Source organism: Ascaphus truei, chromosome 2 (genome assembly GCF_040206685.1).
Source record: "Ascaphus truei isolate aAscTru1 chromosome 2, aAscTru1.hap1, whole genome shotgun sequence".
Lineage (NCBI taxonomy): Eukaryota > Metazoa > Chordata > Amphibia > Anura > Ascaphidae > Ascaphus > Ascaphus truei.
Genome location: NC_134484.1, coordinates 225,223,240 through 225,246,262, shown reverse-complemented (window position 1 = coordinate 225,246,262; position 23,023 = coordinate 225,223,240).

Genomic DNA, 23,023 nt, shown 5'->3' with positions numbered 1-23,023 from the left:
CAATGAAGCATTTAAAATATAAAGATGTCTAGTTCGGTTGGCTAAATAGGGGTGTCATGATAATATCATGATACAATAAGTATTTTAATCAATCTGGTGCTTCAGGGGTTACATTGGTTACAAATTATATTAATAATTGTTTTTATGGTCTGTCATGGCAGGTCTGAGTTGTATTGGAGTGAGGTTATCTCAAGTCAACATCTGCTTTGCCAGAGATGGAAAAAAAATATGGCCTTCCTGACACTAGAAATAAATTAAATAATTTAAAGGCCCCTTCAAAGATATTCTTTGGAGGGTTCGGCAAGATTCAGGGTACATGGCTATTAAGGTATTTCACAAAAGAGTAAATGCATTAAATATGAAAATATCATGGGATGACATCTATTCTGAAGAATAATGAATACATATTTGCAACAGTTGCAATAAGAGGGATGCAATAAGGCTAAGCCCTTCATGTTTAGGAGGTGGCAAGGGACAAATGTCCATTTGTCACACAAATAGGGAGTACGCCAGTCAAAATAAGTATGGTTACATTCATCAAACTCACCTAAACCAATTGATATTACTCACTTGTGTCTACTGTAAGTACTAGGGCCACAAAGTTATGAGGCTTTTATATATTTAGACAACGTTTAAACGTTGCAAGAAAATGTTTTTTTCTTTAAAGTCGTAAATGCCTGCCAAGTAGCTGATTTATGACAGGGGTGGATTTTATGTGTTTCAATGCATGAACATCTGGGCATAAAAGTTGACATGTTTGAATAGAAAATGAGAATTCAACAGGTGTGTGTTTTTGGATCAGAACACATGAATTCTCTTCTATTCCAGTGACCTGTCTGGGAAGGACCAATGACAAATGGCAACGTACTGTATATGGATTTCTGTTTATGTTTTATCCTGTTATTTTAAGAAAATGTTCTGCATTTATTGCAACCGTATGTTCTTGTAATAATATTTTATCTGTTATCTAAGCACTGAATTTTTGATGGCTGAGGGAGGAATTGAGGCAGCACTAGAGGAGGTCGATTATGATAATAAAGATAAAGAGCACACACTTTTGGACAACAGCAGCCACTGCCATTTGTCATCATTATCAATCATTAGTCATAATAAATCAATTAATCATCATCATCAGTGTATGTCCTTGATGCACTGGGATGAGAGGCAAGATAATCTTATCAGCTTCAGAAATAGAAGCACACAGTATTACACAACATAAAGCTGCTGAGGGTGAGGAGTCCAGGATGATGATGATGAATATGTTGTTGGGGAGATATGTATAGAAGAGAGAGCTCAAATAGTGGGAAAAGCAGCACAGCTTATAGGATGCATCTGATCTGTTTAGACCAGCAGCAGTAGCAGTAACATGTAACCTTCTGCCATCCAGTCCTGCAGTCCTCTAGGCCCTTAAATCAGGTCAGCTGGTCTCACTCTTTTTGTTTAAGTATAAGTCAAACAAAAAATTTGTTTGGAGTTTTAATGTAATATTAGAGGGGGAAAATGTATAACAAGGATTTTGCCCATTACTGTACTGTATGTGTTAGTGGGGGTTGTTTGGGGGTAGAGGAGGTGGGTAGTAAGGTGCTAATTCATTGCCGTTGAGGTTATCTTTGCTGCCATTGGGGCATAGGTAACCACACTGGCAATCAATGGCAATCAATGGGTGTATTGGATAATATTGTGTTATAATATTTGTTAGGTAAACGGACTGGGTGAAGGTGGTATTTGGCCCGTAGTGGTGTTTATGATTACAGGGTAAGTAGGGGGATGGAGTTAACCCCATCATTACCTTAGCGGTAGTAACCGCCAAGCGGCTTTCACAGTTAAGGAAGTATTTTATTTTGATGGCCTTTGCACACATTTCAATAAACCACCATTATTTTGCTATAGGCAAGGACGAAACATTGGTGAATCCCTATTACAGTCGGATCCTGTGACCAAATATACAAGCAAGACCAATTGGCTTGCTAGGATCCCTGGAGTCTATAAGTGTCATGGGTGCACGAATTGCCAGCATATGATTCTGGGTAAACAATATGCGCATCCCCATAGCGGCAAGGCCATCAAAATAAAGGACTTCCTTAACTGTGAGAGCTGTTTCGTGGTCTACTTTATTCGATGCCCCTGCGGTCTGTACTACGTGGGCAAAACCACACGCATGTTGAAGGAAAGGATCTGTCTTCACAGATACTCAATCCGGAAGGCGCTGCTGGAGCCCAGTGACAATGATGATCAAAATGTCATGAACTTTGCTTGACATTGTCAGCTTATAGCTGCTGTCTACCCTCCCCAAGACTTGACCCAACCATGACTCCAGGAGCTGGCTGGTTTCCAACAACAACCACCTCGATGCTATGATTACATATATTTTGAAGTTGTTTTAACACCCATGTATATGAGCGAAATTATAATATAAAGTGATCTATATATTAACACAAGGTAATGATATATGGTACATGTTGGCATTTATGCTCACATGAGAGAACATGTACCACAAACACAGCATTAATTAACAATTAGTGAATGTGTGTGAAATTTCATTATGTTCGCCTTTCATTCGAGAATATTACAGACAGGAATTTCATATGCATTAACGGGCTGTTTCGACGTATTAAATAGATACACAAATATATAAATAGATTTAAAAAATATATATATGTACAGATACATCACTAAGTCAATTATGTTGTTTCTAGCACATACACACTATGACCAAAAACACACTGATGACACAAATGATTTTATTTGACTATGACTGCGGGTGTGTTTAGTGGTTATGCATGTTAACCCTGTGTGTGATTGAAGATGTGACCATACTTGAAGCTTACACATATACGTGCAAGATGTTGAATGGTTTGTTACATCAAAGATGCCAGTGTACACTACCGACACACTTTATTGAAGCACGGCTAGCACTTCAAGCCGGGGGATGCCCCGGCGTGCTAGCTGCACTCCCTCAGCGTGCCGCGCATCGCCGATGCGCGGTCACGCGTCATCGGGTGCCTGCGCCCCCTGCATGCGTGTCCAGGGCTCCCCGAGGGAGCCCTGGTGTCCCGCGATGTGGGGGACGGCGGCAGGGGGTTCCGGGGGACCCGGCGGACCCGGCAGCGGGAGGGAGAAAGCCCCGATCGGAGGGCGCTCCTCCGCTGCTTCGGCGCGCGCCCGGCACCCTCCGGCACGCGCCAGGTTACTGCTGCGGCCGAGAACGGGCAAATGCTCGAATAAACTCGGCCGCAGCAGTATGCTCTTTTGATTATCATTACACATAATCCCTTTCTGCTGTTCAAGTGGTGTGTGCGCATTAAAATGCTGTAAGTCAGGATTGCACAAACAATACATGCAAATAAACATTCACATATAATATGTATGTATATAATATCAAGCTATATCTATAACTACATATATATATATATGAAGTATCATCACCAAGCTTATATATATCTATAATTATATATATACAGAGAGAGAGGTTTTATATTACTAAAGGTATACAATTATGCAGGGAAACTTTATTAAAATCTTGAGCCGACACGTGTAGTACAGTAAGATTTGTCACCTGCTGGGAATTCCTGTGTGTAAATTCCGATATCCCTGTCACCTGGCAAAACCTCCACGACGACCGTAAGAAATTTTTCACGCATCTGCTCCTCCAATGGAGTTAATGTTAGGGCTGGTGCAAGCGGGCCGCCTCCAGTGGCAGAAGCATGCATCCGTTGTGCTTGGATTTTTTTTTTCAGATTTAACTTGATATCATCAAATCTCTTCCTACAATTCGTCTTGCTCCTGACACGATTCCCACACGCAGACACAGCCACTGTAATTTCGTCACACATCTCGTTCTTCACAGCTAAACTTGTCCATCCTTGAAATACATAACAATTATGTGTAATGAATTTGTAATTGAATGGCCAATACATATAAAAAGTGCAAACTGTTGAAAGAGATAGATAACATGCTGGTTTATTTTGAATATGTGTGGCACATGAGTATTACATTTATGTGGAGACATACAAAGCTAAGTAAGCTTGCGTGAATGTTGTATGAACCTAATAAATCCATTTATAAGGATTATTAGGTTCGTTGGAAACTATGAAGGATTATGTGTGTAACAATGTACTATAATTTTTAGATATTACATATTATTAGTTATCTTTTAACACATGTGACATCAGATAGAAGATAAAGTTTTGGAACAATCAATGCAAACATTGACTTACCTAATAAATGGCCATACAGATAGTCATAGTGCTCCAAAATACCGATGACAAGCATTCTATTTTCCTCGTCATTGAAATGAGGATTACGTGGCCGCTCCACACGTTTCTTCCGACCATGTCCAGCCACAGAGCTTGCCTGCTGCTGACTGGACTCTCCTTCTTCCAATGGAAGAGACTCCAAAAGCGCAACACCACCAAGCACCCCAACACCACCACCACTAGACACCCCACCACCACCACCAGACACCCCACCACCACCAGCACTCACAGCAACATCATTCACACTCACAGCAACAGCAACAGCACTCGCAGTCAGAGCAACACAACTCCCCTAACTCCCACGTTCACTCAGATGCGTACTCACACGACTACCAGTCCCACTCACACCAGCATCACTCCTCCCACGCTTCTCGGCCATACCTCTAGCACTCACAAAGAACAGGAAACTAATGTAAACACAATCGCACTGAACACTTACAAAGTGACAACAACAAAACGATGTAAACAAACCAACACAGGACAAACCAATCACAATACACAGCAATACAATACACAGCAACTCTCTCTCTCTCAATATCAAAATTTCAAATCGGCCAGCTCTGTGTGTCTCTCTCTCCCAACAACACAGAGAATGAATAGAAATACACGGTACCTTTAAATGGGCCGCTCAATCAAAAACATGCTTGCATCGGCAGATTCAGAAAGAAGTTCAATTGGCGAACATAACACGCACTCGCCATGTTCGCCGATACACCTGTGTGTGATCGGAAAATCATCGCCATAGTGTGAACAAATGTTTTCGGCTTTATTGGCCATGGATTCGGCACTTATTGCATACGGCGAGGTTAAATCGACAAAATCATGCTTATCGGGAACAGATGCGAAAATATTTTTTCGGCGCTTAGTGCATGAGGCCCTATGTCTAGTAAATCAGCTTGTTACACCATCAGAACATCATGTTGGATGTAGCATTGTGCTTCTGTCATCTGTTGTATACATATGCCACGCTCAATAGCACCCCTTTTTGACACTTATATACATATATATATATATTATTAAGGTTATGGTGGGTAAAAAAAGTGACAAAAACCCTCCACAGTAAAGCATAAAGCAACTGTAAATATTACTGTATGTTCATTTGCATGTCTTAGACAGGTCTGCAACCCTATCTTTCCCCATTATCACCCAGCCTATATATATTGTGTGGGCTTAGAGGTTCCCAAAAAGAGCTTGCAGGGGTTTTGTGTTTTGTTAACCTATTCTCAGCTGTTTCAGCTGTTGGAGGTTAGTGGCTCCTCCTTCCCAAGTTTTAAGCCCGCCCTCCCCACTTCCCAAGTTATTAGGTCCTTTCATTCTACTGGGTATAGATCCAATGTGGTCTTTCTCCCTCCTAATAGAGGTACTGCACCGACACACTTTATTCGAGCAAATACCCAGTATGTACCTGGCAGATACCTGGAATGCGCCGCTCCTCACCTCTGACAAGCCCCGTTGTGTTTGCCTTCCCAGCCTGGGTTCATGCCTGGCTGACGGGCGGCTGATCTGTTAAATGATAATGATTAGGATTTAATAGGCTGCAATGCTTCGCGTGTCTACCAGATGGCATAAATTCATGAATTGTAATGCAGTATATATATATATACTGTGCAGTATTGCAGCCAGCGGGAATAAAATGCTTCAATCCCTGCCTAGAAAATACCTCAATGCACTCGGGCAGAAAACAGTCACAAACCTCAATACACCCGGGTATACCCGAATTCGTGGGACTAGCCGAGCTCGAATAAAGTGTGTCGCCAGTGTAAATGAGAATTATAATCTTAATAGAGGTATATTAGTATTTTATCTGGTAGTGTTAGGACTTGCGAACAGGGTCTGCCTTGTCGTGGCTCGCAGGCTTACAATGCTTTGGCCAAAGGGTTAAACTAAATGACCCTTTTTCACGAGAATATATAAGTATTTTACTGTGTATTTTTGTCATGTTGGATGTAGCATTGGGCTTCTCTGTTGTCTGTTTTATTTTCTTTAACACATGCTTAATCTAATTACCCAACATCACATGGACATACTTGAACTACAATGGTAAGAGAGAGACACACACACACACACACACACACACGCGAAACCGTGCCGCTGTGACCCGCAGGCATGTGTTGGAACGCATCGCCATCTTGGATATGCTAATCGGACTGTTCAAAAGCAACTACGGTGGCTGATGTAGCACATAAAGCAAATAGAGCAAACCTAGTCATGCTTCGCGCATGCGCGAACCGCACCGTGTCCCGCGATAGCTATAATGGGCTGCTACCTAGAGATCACTGTGTCCCTGTATCTGCGTTGTGACGGTTCGCGCATGCGCGAACCCCACAGAGCCCCACAGTGTATTAACGCGTAGTGCCTGTGTCTCCCTGTGTGCTTGAATATATCCCTATATCAAGCATAAGCGCACATGCGCAATGATGTGACCAAAACATCTTATGGTCAACGTGACACTGGCAAAGTGAGGAGGACTGGTGACAACTGGGGCAGCACCAGAATAGGCTCTAATCTGTAACTGCAAATGCAAATATAGAACTCTGTTATGCAGTGTACTGCTGGCATGTCCTAAGCCTACATCATACCCAAGAAGACATGCTCCAACACATTACTACATAACTCAAAGAAAAATCAATATAAATAAAACTATCATGTATAAAAATATGTGCATCAAAATACGGTGTAGTGTTTTAACTGTTCCACTATAATAAATACTATAATTACATTGACCAATACAGTCTAAAATCGACAAAGTGATACAATGTATGTTCAAACCATTCTATTCCTAAATAGAGGGACCTCTAGGCATATGACGTGTTGGTCTAACATGTCACAATCTAATAGACAAGAGTAGGTCCAACTGGAGCAACGATAAAAGTCGCACTCCTCTAACTATCTCCGTCCTAGAGCAGCATATCACTGACATGTTGAAACAACATATTAGACATATTACAATATCAAATGCACCATAATGTATCAGAATTCTCGAAGTGGGACAATATCAACAAGCTCGATGCACACACCATCACCCGGGAGTGACCTCGTGAGGATAACATAACAAGGGCACATAAAGAAATAACACATAAAAGAGAAAAAATTCAAAAAAATGATACAGAAAACAATTTTTCATCAAACACAAAATGTCAAGATCAAGATTTCATTACAAAAAATTCAAAATAACTTCTATCAGGAGTAGTAGGAATTCCGACGGGGGGCCGGTCTGTGAAGTTCTTGTTATCACATCTATTGCCATCCACATAGTGGGACTAAAATCAAAATTCACCAACATCTGAATTGTGAATCAAAATTTGTTATATATTTGATTAAATGTCCATGTGGTTTACTCTATATTGGGAAAACAGTGCGGATGCTTAAAGAGCGTATAGCCATTCATCGATCTACAATTCGAAAAGCTTTGTCTATAGACGCCAAGGATTTGGAGTTTAAATGCCTCCCTGTTGCCAAACATTTCAGGGACTTCAAACACTCTTTGGCAACGTTTAGGTGCATGCCCATCATGCAGATCCAAGCGCCCACTAGAGGGGCCGATAGAAACAGACTTTTACTGCAAAGTGAAGCGAGGCATATCTTTGAGCTGAAGACAGTGGCACCTTTTGGCCTGAACGAAGATTTTTCGTTGGGGTGTTTATTGTAATGAAATCTTGATCTTGACATTTTGTGTTTGATGAAAAATTGTTTTCTGTATCATTTTTTTGAATTTTTTCTCTTTTATGTGTTAATTCTTTATGTGCCCTTGTTATGTTATCCTCACGAGTTCACTCCCAGGTGATGGTGTGTGCATCGAGCTTGTTGATATTGTCCCACTTCGAGAATTCTGATACATTATGGTGCATTTGATATTGTAATATGTCTAATAGGTTGTTTCAACATGTCAGTGATATGCTGCTCTAGGACGGAGATAGTTAGAGGAGTGCAACTTTTATCGTTGCTCCAGTTGGACCTACTCTTGTCTATTAGATTGTGACATGTTAGACCAACACGTCATATGCCTAGTGGTCCCTCTATTTAGGAATATAATGGTTTGAACATACATTGTATCACTTTGTCGATTTTAGACTGTATTGGTCAATGTAATTATAGTATTTATTATAGTGGAACAGTTAAAACACTACACCGTATTTTGATGCACATATTTTTATACATGATAGTTTTATTTATATTTATTTTTCTTTGGGTTATGTAGTAATGTGTTGGAGCATGTCTTCTTGGGTATGATGTAGGCTTAGGACATGCCAGCAGTACACTGCATAACAGAGTTCTATATTTGCATTTGCAGTTACAGATTAGAGCCTGTTCTGGTGCTGCCCCAGTTGTCACCAGTCCTCCTCACTTTGCCAGTGTCACGTTGACCATAAGATGTTTTGGTCACATCATTGCACATGTGCGCTTATGCTTGATATAGGGATATATTCAAGCACACCGGGAGACACAGGCACTACGCGTTAATACACTGTGGGGCTCTGTGGGGTTTGCGCATGCGTGATCCGTCACAACGCAGATACAGGGACACAGTGATCTCTAGGTAGCAGCCCATTATAGCTATCGCGGGACATGGTGCGGTTCGCGCATGCGCGAAGCGTGACTAGGTTTGCTCTATTTGCTTTATGTGCTACACCAGCCACCGTAGTTGCTTTTGAACAGTCCGATTAGCATATCCAAGATGGCGATGCGTTCCAACACATGCCTGCGGGTCACAGCGGCGCGGTTTCACGGGCAATCTTGTCCTCACACGGGTGAGTTCATTTTATTTTTTTGATTAGTATGGGTACATAAGGGGGATCAGTAGCATTCACTTATTGCACGACCCTGAGGAAGGTCACGCTTGATTGATCGAAACGTTGGAGGTGGTGCCATGTTACACTGAATACAGTTTTATTGGACCTACTGGACTGTGTGCTGTCTCGTTTTTTCCGGACTCCAATCTGGTAAAATCTACTTTTTACATGTGCATATGGGACAAGCATCAGCTTTTTTCATTTGTTTACAGTGTGCCAACTGAGTGTGATTCTTTTTCATATATATATATATATATATATATATATATATATATATATATATATATATATATATATATATATATATATATATATATATATATATATATATATATGTATATATATATATATGTGTATATATATATATATATGTGTATATATATATATATATATATATATATATATATATATATATATATATATATATATATATATATTTAACACACAAAAGACTAAGACAATCCCCGAAAGCAGCACTCTAAATATACCACAAAATAACTGATAGCATAATACCAAAAGACCAGGAAAGTAAAGTCAGAATAGAGAATGAATAGATTTTAATAGCGAGCAAAAAGAACACTAACATTTAAAAACATATACACACTAAGGGCAGCAAAAAATACAAAAAGCATTTGTATTTACAAATACACAAAGATGTAGCATTGGGCTTCTCTGTTGTCTGTTTTATTTTCTTTAACACATGCTTAATCTAATTACCCAACATCACATGGACATACTTGAACTACAATGGTAAGAGAGAGACACACACACACACACACACGCGAAACCGTGCCGCTGTGACCCGCAGGCATGTGTTGGAACGCATCGCCATCTTGGATATGCTAATCGGACTGTTCAAAAGCAACTACGGTGGCTGGTGTAGCACATAAAGCAAATAGAGCAAACCTAGTCACGCTTCGCGCATGCGCGAACCGCACCGTGTCCCGCGATAGCTATAATGGGCTGCTACCTAGAGATCACTGTGTCCCTGTATCTGCGTTGTGACGGTTCGCGCATGCACGAACCCCACAGAGCCCCACAGTGTATTAACGCGTAGTGCCTGTGTCTCCCTGTGTGCTTGAATATATCCCTATATCAAGCATAAGCGCACATGCGCAATGATGTGACCAAAACATCTTATGGTCAACGTGACACTGGCAAAGTGAGGAGGACTGGTGACAACTGGGGCAGCACCAGAATAGGCTCTAATCTGTAACTGCAAATGCAAATATAGAACTCTGTTATGCAGTGTACTGCTGGCATGTCCTAAGCCTACATCATACCCAAGAAGACATGCTCCAACACATTACTACATAACTCAAAGAAAAATAAATATAAATAAAACTATCATGTATAAAAATATGTGCATCAAAATACGGTGTAGTGTTTTAACTGTTCCACTATAATAAATACTATAATTACATTGACCAATACAGTCTAAAATCGACAAAGTGATACAATGTATGTTCAAACCATTCTATTCCTAAATAGAGGGACCTCTAGGCATATGACGTGTTGGTCTAACATGTCACAATCTAATAGACAAGAGTAGGTCCAACTGGAGCAACGATAAAAGTCGCACTCCTCTAACTATCTCCGTCCTAGAGCAGCATATCACTGACATGTTGAAACAACATATTAGACATATTACAATATCAAATGCACCATAATGTATCAGAATTCTCGAAGTGGGACAATATCAACAAGCTCGATGCACACACCATCACCCGGGAGTGACCTCGTGAGGATAACATAACAAGGGCACATAAAGAAATAACACATAAAAGAGAAAAAATTCAAAAAAATGATACAGAAAACAATTTTTCATCAAACACAAAATGTCAAGATCAAGATTTCATTACAAAAAATTCAAAATAACTTCTATCAGGAGTAGTAGGAATTCCGACGGGGGGCCGGTCTGTGAAGTTCTTGTTATCACATCTATTGCCATCCACATAGTGGGACTAAAATCAAAATTCACCAACATCTGAATTGTGAATCAAAATTTGTTATATATTTGATTAACTGTCCATGTGGTTTACTCTATATTGGGAAAACAGTGCGGATGCTTAAAGAGCGTATAGCCATTCATCGATCTACAATTCGAAAAGCTTTGTCTATAGACGCCAAGGATTTGGAGTTTAAATGCCTCCCTGTTGCCAAACATTTCAGGGACTTCAAACACTCTTTGGCAACGTTTAGGTGCATGCCCATCATGCAGATCCAAGCGCCCACTAGAGGGGGCGATAGAAACAGACTTTTACTGCAAAGTGAAGCGAGGCATATCTTTGAGCTGAAGACAGTGGCACCTTTTGGCCTGAACGAAGATTTTTCGTTGGGGTGTTTATTGTAATGAAATCTTGATCTTGACATTTTGTGTTTGATGAAAAATTGTTTTCTGTATCATTTTTTTGAATTTTTTCTCTTTTATGTGTTATTTCTTTATGTGCCCTTGTTATGTTATCCTCACGAGTTCACTCCCAGGTGATGGTGTGTGCATCAAGCTTGTTGATATTGTCCCACTTCGAGAATTCTGATACATTATGGTGCATTTGATATTGTAATATGTCTAATAGGTTGTTTCAACATGTCAGTGATATGCTGCTCTAGGACGGAGATAGTTAGAGGAGTGCAACTTTTATCGTTGCTCCAGTTGGACCTACTCTTGTCTATTAGATTGTGACATGTTAGACCAACACGTCATATGCCTAGTGGTCCCTCTATTTAGGAATATAATGTTTTGAACATACATTGTATCACTTTGTCGATTTTAGACTGTATTGGTCAATGTAATTATAGTATTTATTATAGTGGAACAGTTAAAACACTACACCGTATTTTGATGCACATATTTTTATACATGTTAGTTTTATTTATATTTATTTTTCTTTGGGTTATGTAGTAATGTGTTGGAGCATGTCTTCTTGGGTATGATGTAGGCTTAGGACATGCCAGCAGTACACTGCATAACAGAGTTCTATATTTGCATTTGCAGTTACAGATTAGAGCCTGTTCTGGTGCTGCCCCAGTTGTCACCAGTCCTCCTCACTTTGCCAGTGTCACGTTGACCATAAGATGTTTTGGTCACATCATTGCACATGTGCGCTTATGCTTGATATAGGGATATATTCAAGCACACAGGGAGACACAGGCACTACGCGTTAATACACTGTGGGGCTCTGTGGGGTTTGCGCATGCGCGATCCGTCACAACGCAGATACAGGGACACAGTGATCTCTAGGTAGCAGCCCATTATAGCTATCGCGGGACACGGTGCGGTTCGCGCATGCGCGAAGCGTGACTAGGTTTGCTCTATTTGCTTTATGTGCTACACCAGCCACCGTAGTTGCTTTTGAACAGTCCGATTAGCATATCCAAGATGGCGATGCGTTCCAACACATGCCTGCGGGTCACAGCGGCGCGGTTTCACGGGCAATCTTGTCCTCACACGGGTGAGTTCATTTTATTTTTTTGATTAGTATGGGTACATAAGGGGGATCAGTAGCATTCACTTATTGCACGTCCCTGAGGAAGGTCACGCTTGATTGATCGAAACGTTGGAGGTGGTGCCATGTTACACTGAATACAGTTTTATTGGACCTACTGGACTGTGTGCTGTCTCGTTTTTTCCGGACTCCAATCTGGTAAAATCTACTTTTTACATGTGCATATGGGACAAGCATCAGCATTTTTTCATTTGTTTACAGTGTGCCAACTGAGTGTGATTCTTTTTCATATATATATATATATGTGTATATATATATATATATATATATATATATATATATATATATATATATATATATATATATATATATATATATATATATATTTAACACACAAAAGACTAAGACAATCCCCGAAAGCAGCACTCTAAATATACCACAAAATAACTGATAGCATAATACCAAAAGACCAGGAAAGTAAAGTCAGAATAGAGAATGAATAGATTTTAATAGCGAGCAAAAAGAACACTAACATTTAAAAACATATACACACTAAGGGCAGCAAAAAATACAAAAAGACTGTGACTGACTAAAATTTACAAAAATAAAAAAATGCTGAAAAATAAATCAAAAGCAAAAAATGTGTCTGCACAATGAGCCTGATAACTATATAAAGCAACACAAAGAAAGCTGAATATTTCAAAATACCCCTGGTAAAGATCTAAGCTAAAAAGGTAGATAACTAAGCTAATGGCATAAAGAAAGATATGGCATAAATAAACTTATATACAAAAATGATGTACATAAGAAAAATAATAACGTAAACCAAGGGGGAGGCACAGGGGAGACAAAATGAAACAAAGACTCAAATCCTGAACAGCAATACAAAATATCAAAATCAAAAAAAGATGCATACAATGCCTGTGGTGGCTGCACAAAAGCAAGTAAGACACATGGCTGTAGAATCACAAAAATGCCAGTGCTGTTTGCACAAATGAAACAACCTAGAGTAAGTGTTCCATACGAGATATTGACTCCAGATAGCAGAGAAAATGATACTCAGCTGCCATATAGTGATGATGGAGACAGTCCCACGAAGTTAAACTCCAGGATGTGTGGAAATAAGTCATACAGTCCACAGGATAAACTCCAAGAGTCACGCCAACAAAATAATGAATAGCTGCCTAGAGTGGACACTAAACGCGTTTCAGCCAAAGGGGCCTTCTTCCTGGAGTATATATACACACAATATATATATATATATATATATAATCAAAAAATAAATAGATGATACCGTTCTGTGGCTAACGAAATGCTTTTATGTGTGCGAGCTTTCGAGATACACTGATCTCTACTTCCGGCGATGTTACAATGAATGATGCAAGGATTACTTAAAAACAGTGTCTCTAGGAATGTTATCTGTGCTGGTCCTTCCCCCGATGTGGATGTGTTTTATGGCTAGAGGTGTCAAAGGGTTACTGAAAGCAAGTGAAGAAAGAGTGTGTATGTGTATCCACACACACTTTTAGTTGTGCTACAAACTCTCACATTTCCACACCCACCCACAACATTTATATCCCCTCTCACTCCACACACACCTTGTGTAGAGCACTGTTTATACTGTGGTCTCTCCATTCATTCTTATTCACACTGATACACATACACACTCTTTCTTCACTTGCTTTCAGTAACCCTTTGACACCTCTAGCCATAAAACACATCCACATCGGGGGAAGGACCAGCACAGATAACGTTCCTAGAGACACTGTTTTTAAGTAATCCTTGCTTCATTGTAACATCGCCGGAAGAAGAGATCAGTGTATCTCGAAAGCTCGCACAAATAAAAGCATTTCGTTAGCCACAGAACGGTATCATCTATTTATTTTTTGATTATTGAAGCTCGGCTAACACGGTACTGATACCTCTACACATATATATATATATACATATATATATATATATATATATATATATATATACATATATATATATATATATATATATATATATATATATATATATATATATATATATACACACACAGTGGTTGACAAATCACCAAAAAATCTACTCGCCACACAAAAAAATCTACTCGCCACCTAGTACCAAACGTGTGCTGCTTGGGCCAATATTTACTCGTCCGGGGGTTAAATCCACTCGCCCAGGGCGAGCAAATGTATAGGTTTGTCGAACACTGTATATATGTATATATATATATATATATATATATATATATATATATATATATATATATATATATATATATATATGTATATATATATATATATATAAAACCATAATACTGAGTTAAGTTATGGTGAGTAGAAAAAGTGACAAAAACCCTCCACAGGAAAGCAAATATGCAAATATAACTGTATGCTCATCTGCATGTCTTAGGCAGGTCTGCAACCCCGCCTTTCCCCATTATCACCCAGCATACAGCACTTCCACTGCAGCAAGGGATTCTGGGAAATGACATGCAAATGAGCACACATTGTCACTTTTTGCCTCAATAACCATTTTTAACATGGTTCCCTATAGGCTTAAGCTTGCTGCATGGTCACATCTTTGAGCACAGCCAGGGTTAAGGTGCATACCCAGAAAACCACCCACAGACAGCCGTTTCGACCTTGATGGGTCTCATCAGTGTGGGGTTGATTTTACTGGGAATGCAAGAGAGGCTATGGGATAGGCTAAACCATAATACTGAGTTAAGTTATGGTGAGTAGAAAAAGTGACAAAAACCCTCCACAGGAAAGCAAATATGCAAATATAACTGTATGCTCATCTGCATGTCTTAGGCAGGTCTGCAACCCCGCCTTTCCCCATTATCACCCAGCATACAGCACTTCCACTGCAGCAAGGGATTCTGGGAAATGACATGCAAATGAGCACACAGTGTCACTTTTTGCCTCAATAACCATTTTTAACATGGTTCCCTATAGGCTTAAGCTTGCTGCATGGTCACAGCTTTGAGCACAGCCAGGGTTAAGGTGCATATATATATATATATATATATATATATATATATATATATATATATATATATATATATATATATATATATATATATATATCTTATGGTGATTTAAAAGATGCCTACAAACCCATTAGCCAATGCATGATGCTTTAAACACATCTTTTAAAACATAGCCTGGGAAGAGATGCAAAGCCAATGAACTCACACACAGGCAGACTGTTTCGACCTTGTGGCTCTCAGTGTGAGGTTGCTAATTAGCATGTCATTTATCAAAAATTATTGCTGCACTGTATGCTACGTGAGACTGTCCAAATGCAGGGTTTCAGACCTGTGAATGTTTTCAAAATGTATATTTGTTTATGATTATACACATACGTACAGTATGTATATGTACAGGAATGTGCACAGTACAATTATAAATGAATAACTCACATCATAATTATTAAACTGTTGTTGCTATTGAAGGTGTTGCTATTACAATTGTCAATGCTCCTCTCAATATTGTCATCCATAGTCTGCAGCTGTTTGGGGGTGCAGATTAGCAGCACACATTAGGTATTATCTTTTGACCTTGAAGTGGAAAGCATGCATTCATGAAAAGTTACATAGTTTAATATCAAACATGCTTTTCGTGAATCTCTGTCACAATATTTCTACTTCGAATGAGACACTGTCACAGGAGACCAATGCTTTTAACACCTTTATTACTGGATCCTTTGATTGAACAAAGCGTGAGATAAAATAAATTGTGATTTATTTACACGAGAAACACACACAGCTTGATTTACAAAATAACATGATTAAACACTTACTGAAACGGGCAAAACTAAATAAAATGACCACAGAACGAACTTCACAGAAATAAAGTCTCCAGGCACAAATTCCCAGGAGCAGGATTGGTGCGCAAATCGAGCCGTGAGACAATCTTTGGCTAAGGGCGCTGCATGCGACCCCTGTTTCTACGTCGAGAAAAATCTTTTCATTCTGCCCTTGCAGGATTTGTTCACAAATCCTTAGTTCTAACGTACTCCTGAATTGGGGTACAATCCGTAGTTACGATGGAATAGTCCTTGTACCGCACAATGTATCTTAGAGGTATCTCCTGTTTCCACTGACTGCACGGACCTTTAAAACTATTCAAGCCTATCTGTACTATTTGCAGCCAATCTCGGCATGGGAACCAAACCCCCACACTATGGCAGAGTTGCCAACAGTTCCTACAGCTGGGCAAGGGGCTTCATGGTATGCCAAGGGTCATGCGCTTACATCACACCTGAGCCGCTATGCATACCTAACCAAGCCCCCTTATCCGGTGGCAGAATGTCTACCTCTGTCCCAGACATAAGGACTTTTGCTGGGCAAACTGTTTATAATAAATCCTTTGAACGTAATACTGTGATCTGTCATTGCCTTTGTTAAGTCCGGACTTCTGCCGACAGCCTGGCGATGCATCAGCGGGGTGTCTCAGAAGTCCGCACTTCAGGTATGCATGATTCACTCTCCGGAATTGCCGGTCATATACTGTACTTGTGAATCCCTAGTGTATCCAGCACCCCGTCTGTCTGAATGTTAATTTCTTCACTCTCATAACTTTAATGCACTAAAAAGAGAGGAACTTTCATTCAGGACTTTGTATAAAAGTTAATAAGAAGGAAAACATAACTGCTTTGCTGTTTGTACCCCAGCAGCCGTCACACCAAATTTCAAAGCGCTCGCATACTCCTAACCTAAGTTAGCTCCTTACGTCTGTGCTATGTGAAAAAGCGGCTGGAGTTTAAAAACCTTTTTCCGCTTTGCGGTTTGGCTGTGAAACATTGTTGCAATACTCGTAACTAATACATAACCTTGACCGCACTCATACAATGTAACTTAGTATATGGATGTGGTTTTCCTATGCTTTAGCAGGACACACGAACTAAAGGGAATGGAGAGGGACCTGGGAAGGGGAGGGGGGACCCTCGCCACTGCTAAGAAAATGTGGAAGAGATGGTGCTACAATCAGGGGTGAAGATGCTTAAACAACACAGAGAGACAAAACCCCAATGGAGAGCACTCAGTCACTAAAGATCACAGGTGCCTGTGATCTTAAGTGACTGAGTGCTCTCCATTGGGGGTTCTGTCTCTCTGTGTTGTTTAGCGGGGGACACACATACAATTCAAATGCATTTACTGGCTTGCAACCAGCTGTGGGCTGCAGAGCTGACATTTACCCCTTATGACTGAGAGGAACCCTGTTACATGACTTATACATGTGGTCCTCTTATTCCTAGCCGGACACACAGACAATTCTAACAAAATTACAGGGTTGCAGCCATTGTTGGGCTGCAGAGCTGACACTCTACATGTCCAATATGACTCGGGGGCACCCAGCCGGGCATAATACCTTTAATTACTGGTCTGGGTACCCCTTCCCCGTCACAGATATGTCGCTTGAAATTACTATTACACTACGTCCTCCAGAAACATATGTGTTTCTAATATTCAAAGCGATCCAATTCCAGTCGGATCAAAGAGCAAGTGTCCGTCAAATTAATGTATATAATTGAAAACTACCAATTCTACAGAGAAGCAACTAATCCAAAGAAATGGAAAAATGCTATGACACACCTTGACCATGAACAATTGTTTTATTCGAGCTGTATCATGCATGGACAGAGGTTCGGTTGGTGGGAAGTAGACGAACACTGTAAGAGTATGTTCCATCAGGGAACCTATGCGTAGGCCAAATCTATTCTTCAGGAGAAAATGCCGGAATAATATTGCTTCACAGACTGTGGTCTCAGATGAGCCAAACGAACAGTACCTCACACAGTCTGAGGACCAAGCCGAAGGTAATTACTATGGTAACGGTCCAAACTTTATACAACAATACCTGTATGCAGGGGAATACTGTGGCCCAAATACGTACATGGCTCTGCCCCAGTACCTGGCCCAAAATATGGAGTACGAACAAAGCAACGCTGACAACTATTTTTATGTGCAGCAGAACACAATGCTTGACTACACTATGTATGGACAAGTGATGCCATCCATGAACAATGGATACCAGCAAGGACATTATTGACTGTATAATCCAGGTAAATATGATTGTATACCACTTGCTATAAATTGTTGGACAGTACTTGTTGAAATGTCATAGCATCATCTGCATAGAATATAGTAAGCATGTTTACACACACACACACGCACGCACGCACGCACACACACACACACACACACACACACACACACACAAACAAAAAAAACACATATTTGTTAACATTACATTCAAACATATTTAGTCAAACTTAGTTTGCATTTATGTTTTTATATTTACACACTTGGCATCTATACAATCAATCTTCTCACAATCCAGGGGGAGCATGGGGACTATAAACACAAGAAACAGAACTCTAAGTGTAGATGTACTAATAATTATAATAATTTCTAGTGAAACTTGGCTCCTATGGGTTCCTACTCACAGGAAGGTAGTGATATTCAAGCAGAGGTAATCAAGGACTGATCGTGGATATCAGGTAAACCGGAGTTGCCCCTTCATCGGGGGAATGGGACCTCAGCAAGAGAGAAATGCACAGATCATATGATTCCAACAATTTTATAAAATACCTCTTAACAGTGCACACTTACAGTGTTGCAAATAAAAAACAGCATGTAAGATATATTAAGCTTCAAATGACCACGTGGGTGACAAATGCCGCCTCTCACCGCACCGGACCCGATGGGATATCTGGCTGGACCCCTCGATCGTGTGCTGGGGACTCTGGATACTCTGCTCCGTCGCCGATTTCCTGATGTTGACGTCACTTCCGGTTTCGCAGTTGCGGTGTAGGCTGGGATTCCTCTCTCCATAGTCGCGTCACAGATGGGCGGCACCACTCTACGCGTTTCGCCAACCAATGATACGGCTTCCTCAGGAGTGTACCTCCCCCCACACTAGACATGCTGTAAATATTAACATCAATCTAAAATTAATCAGTGCTTTGGGCTATCACCTGAACACCTATCTGACAATATGCAGCCTCAATAGGGGAAATCAATTGACCATATAATACAACAAACCATCTAACCTTACTTACATGGGGATTGCAGAGAAAACGGGCACTACTTTACCTAAATGGACAATAAATGTCATTTCAAGTCCAATACTATATGATGACTTATACAGGGGCCATTAAGTGACTTATACAAGGACCACAAAAAAATGTTTTAAATACACATGACACACAGAATATCTATTACACTGTATTATCCTAATGGGACATTTAAAGGGAACAATACCAATACAATATAATACACAACGCTCGATATAGCAGAACATATGTAGACTTATTAATCCCTCGATATAACAAGGGAAGGCAAAGAAAGGGAAAGGAGAAAAAACAGTGTTAGCACCATATTCAGCACACAGTACATTATATCATGTTCACAGAAAAGGGGCAATGTCAATTTCAAGATTTAAACCTCTAGGAGCCATTGTCTTCATTTTGTGGATCCAAAAGGTCTCTCTTTTTCTTAACTCCAAATTTCTATCCCCACCTTGCCAGTGTTGTTGGACATGCTCAATTCCAATGAATGTTAAACCGGTACTGTCCCCTTGATGGAATTGGGCAAAGTGGTTAGACACACTATGGGTCTCCAATTTCCTTTTAATGCTGCTCAAATGTTCCAGGATCCTTGTGCGAATTGGTCTTTCGGTTTTACCCACATATTGCATCTTACAGGGGCACTCCAAGAGATACACTATGTGGTCCGTTCTACATGTGATGCACGAATTAACCTGGAATTTTTCCCTTGTTACAATTGAGCAGAATTCAACATAACCGGTGGTTCTGAACTGACATGCCCTGCATGTTCTGCACCCAAAGAAGCCCTTGCTTTGTTGTAACCATCCATTACTAGTTTTTTTCGATCTCAATGCACTAGGTGCCAACTTATTTTTTAAGTTAGATGCCTTTCTAAATACTATGCATGGTTTCTCCGGAATATTTGATCCCATAATTGGGTCATTTCTAAGAACGTCCCAATGTTTACTGATAATAGATTTTATATCTCCCGCTTCCCTGTTGTAACCGGTAAGGAAGGCAAAATCAAACCTACCATCCCTTTCGGCGGTTTTAGGTTTAATTTGTAATAAATCCATTCTATTCTTCTTTTCTACCTGTTCCAAAGTCTCTTTAGGATATTTTTTGCCTACAAATCTCTGCTTTATCATATTAGCCTGTGATACAAAAGATTCATTCTCAGTACAATTCCTCCTGATACGGGAAAATTGGCCTGCTGGTACATTATCCATCCATTTTGGCAAATGACAACTTGATCTTAATATATAGTTATTTCTATCTGTATCTTTGAAATATGTTTTGGTCTTAATTTTACCTTCATCTATATATATATATTGTCAAGTCTAGAAAGTTAATGAGCTCCTGGCTGGATATACTTGTAAATCTAAAATTCCTATCGTTTATATTCAAAGTGTCCAAGAATCTTTGTAAAGATTCTGGACCCCCTTTCCAGACCAGGAACACATCGTCTATGAAACGGCGCCAGAGGACAAGGTCCGCCCCCGGTCCTTCCTCAGACCAGATGTTTTGGTCTTCCCAAACTGCCATAAACAAGTTTGCGTAACTGGGGGCGAACCTTGTCCCCATCGCTGTTCCACACTTTTGAAGATAATAATTATCACCATACCAGAAGAAATTGTGGTTGAGAATGAACCTTATGCTATCTTCAATAAATTTAACCTGCACATCTGGAAGATCTTTATCTCTCTGTAATATCTGTTGAATGGCTTCACAGCCTTTAGTATGTTGGATTGATGTGTAAAGCGAGGTCACATCAAAGGTTGCCATCAAAAAATGTTGTTCCCAATTAATTTTACTTAAAGTGTTCAGAATATCTGTTGTATCACGTAAGTATGATTTTTGTTGTACTACATATTTTTGTAAAAATGTGTCAATATATAACGAAAGGTTTGCCGTAAGCGAGTCAATCCCCGAGACAATTGGTCTGCCTGGGGGATTGACTGCATTTTTATGTACCTTGGGCAGGTGATAAAACACCGGTAGCTTGGACTTGTCATTAAATAAAAAATTATACTCATCTTCATTTAGTACTCCTAATTATTTACCCTCATCTAATAAACATTTAAGTTCCTCTGTGAACGGTCTTAATGGGTTTGATCCTAGTTTAACATATGTATCTTGATCGCTTAACAATCTAAGCGATTATTGATCATATTAAACCTTGTCCATAAGAACCACTGCCCCCCCCCCCCCCCCTTGTCTGCTTGTTTTATGACAAGGTCTTCATTTGCCATGAGTTCTATTAAGGCTATATTTTCCTCTTTGGTTAAATTATGTTTCATTTTTGATTTATTCAACATTAAGTCTTCAAAGTCTTTGTTAATCATCTGGTGGAACACTTCCAAATGATTACCTCTGGCAAAGAGTGGGTTAAACGTGGATTTTGGTTTAAGGTCTGTATGGACAAAGTTTACATCCTGTTGAACAACAGGTGGAATTCTTATGTCCATTTTTGGCTCCATATTCTTACCCAGAAAATACCGTTTTATTGTGAGTTTGCGGAGGTATCTATTAGCATCTATGAATATGTCGAAGTTGCTATGAGATCTGATTGGTGCAAATGACAAACCCTTCGAAATCACACTTTTTTGTGGTTCTGTAAGAGTGAGAGAGCTTAAGTTGTAAACATTATCTATTCTGTTACACCTCTTTATTTCTCGCTCTCTTTCTTCGCCCTCTTTTTCCTCTGGATCTCTGACCCTTTTTGTAGTTGACCGTATTTCTCTCTCCTTGAGGGAGAGAAATTTCTTGTCTTTGTCCCAAAGGTGTGATGGCCCCTCTGCCCCTAAAAAATACTCTTGATCAACCTCCCCACTCTCCATTCTAGGCTTTTCTTCCCCATCCCTTTTTTCTAATTGCTTTGTTTATTCTGGGGAAGGTTTAGATTTAGTGAGTCTTTCTTTCTCTCTCTTTTCTTTTTTCTCCATATTCAATGGGGTGTAATTAGCTCTATCATCACCCTTAGGTTCTGATCTTGGACACATGACACAAAGCTTGGCCCCCTGCAGAAGCACTTACTAGTATTCCCTCCTACTGTCTCTGTACGTTCTCCCTACCTACCAATTAGATTGTAAGCTCCTCGGAGCAGGGACTCCTTCCTTAATGTTACTTTTACAGTATGTCTGAAGCACTTATTCCCATGATCTGTTATTTATATTTGTTATTTATATGACATGTATTACTACTGTGAAGCGCTATGTACATTTTATGGCGCTATACAAATAAAGACATACATACATACATACATCTTGATTTGTGAGAGAAAGATTCTATATTAGATGGTTTGTTCGCTTTATCTTTTTTTGATATCGTATCTCTTGAATTTGATCTATCTATTTCGGTATTCTTATTTTTTTATAGTAATATTCATATTCATTGTTTCCCCTATATTTTGGTCTGCCGTGTTAGCGCCTGGTTTTTCACATTTGTGGTTAGCGCCTGGTTTTTCACATTTGTGGCTAGCGCCTGG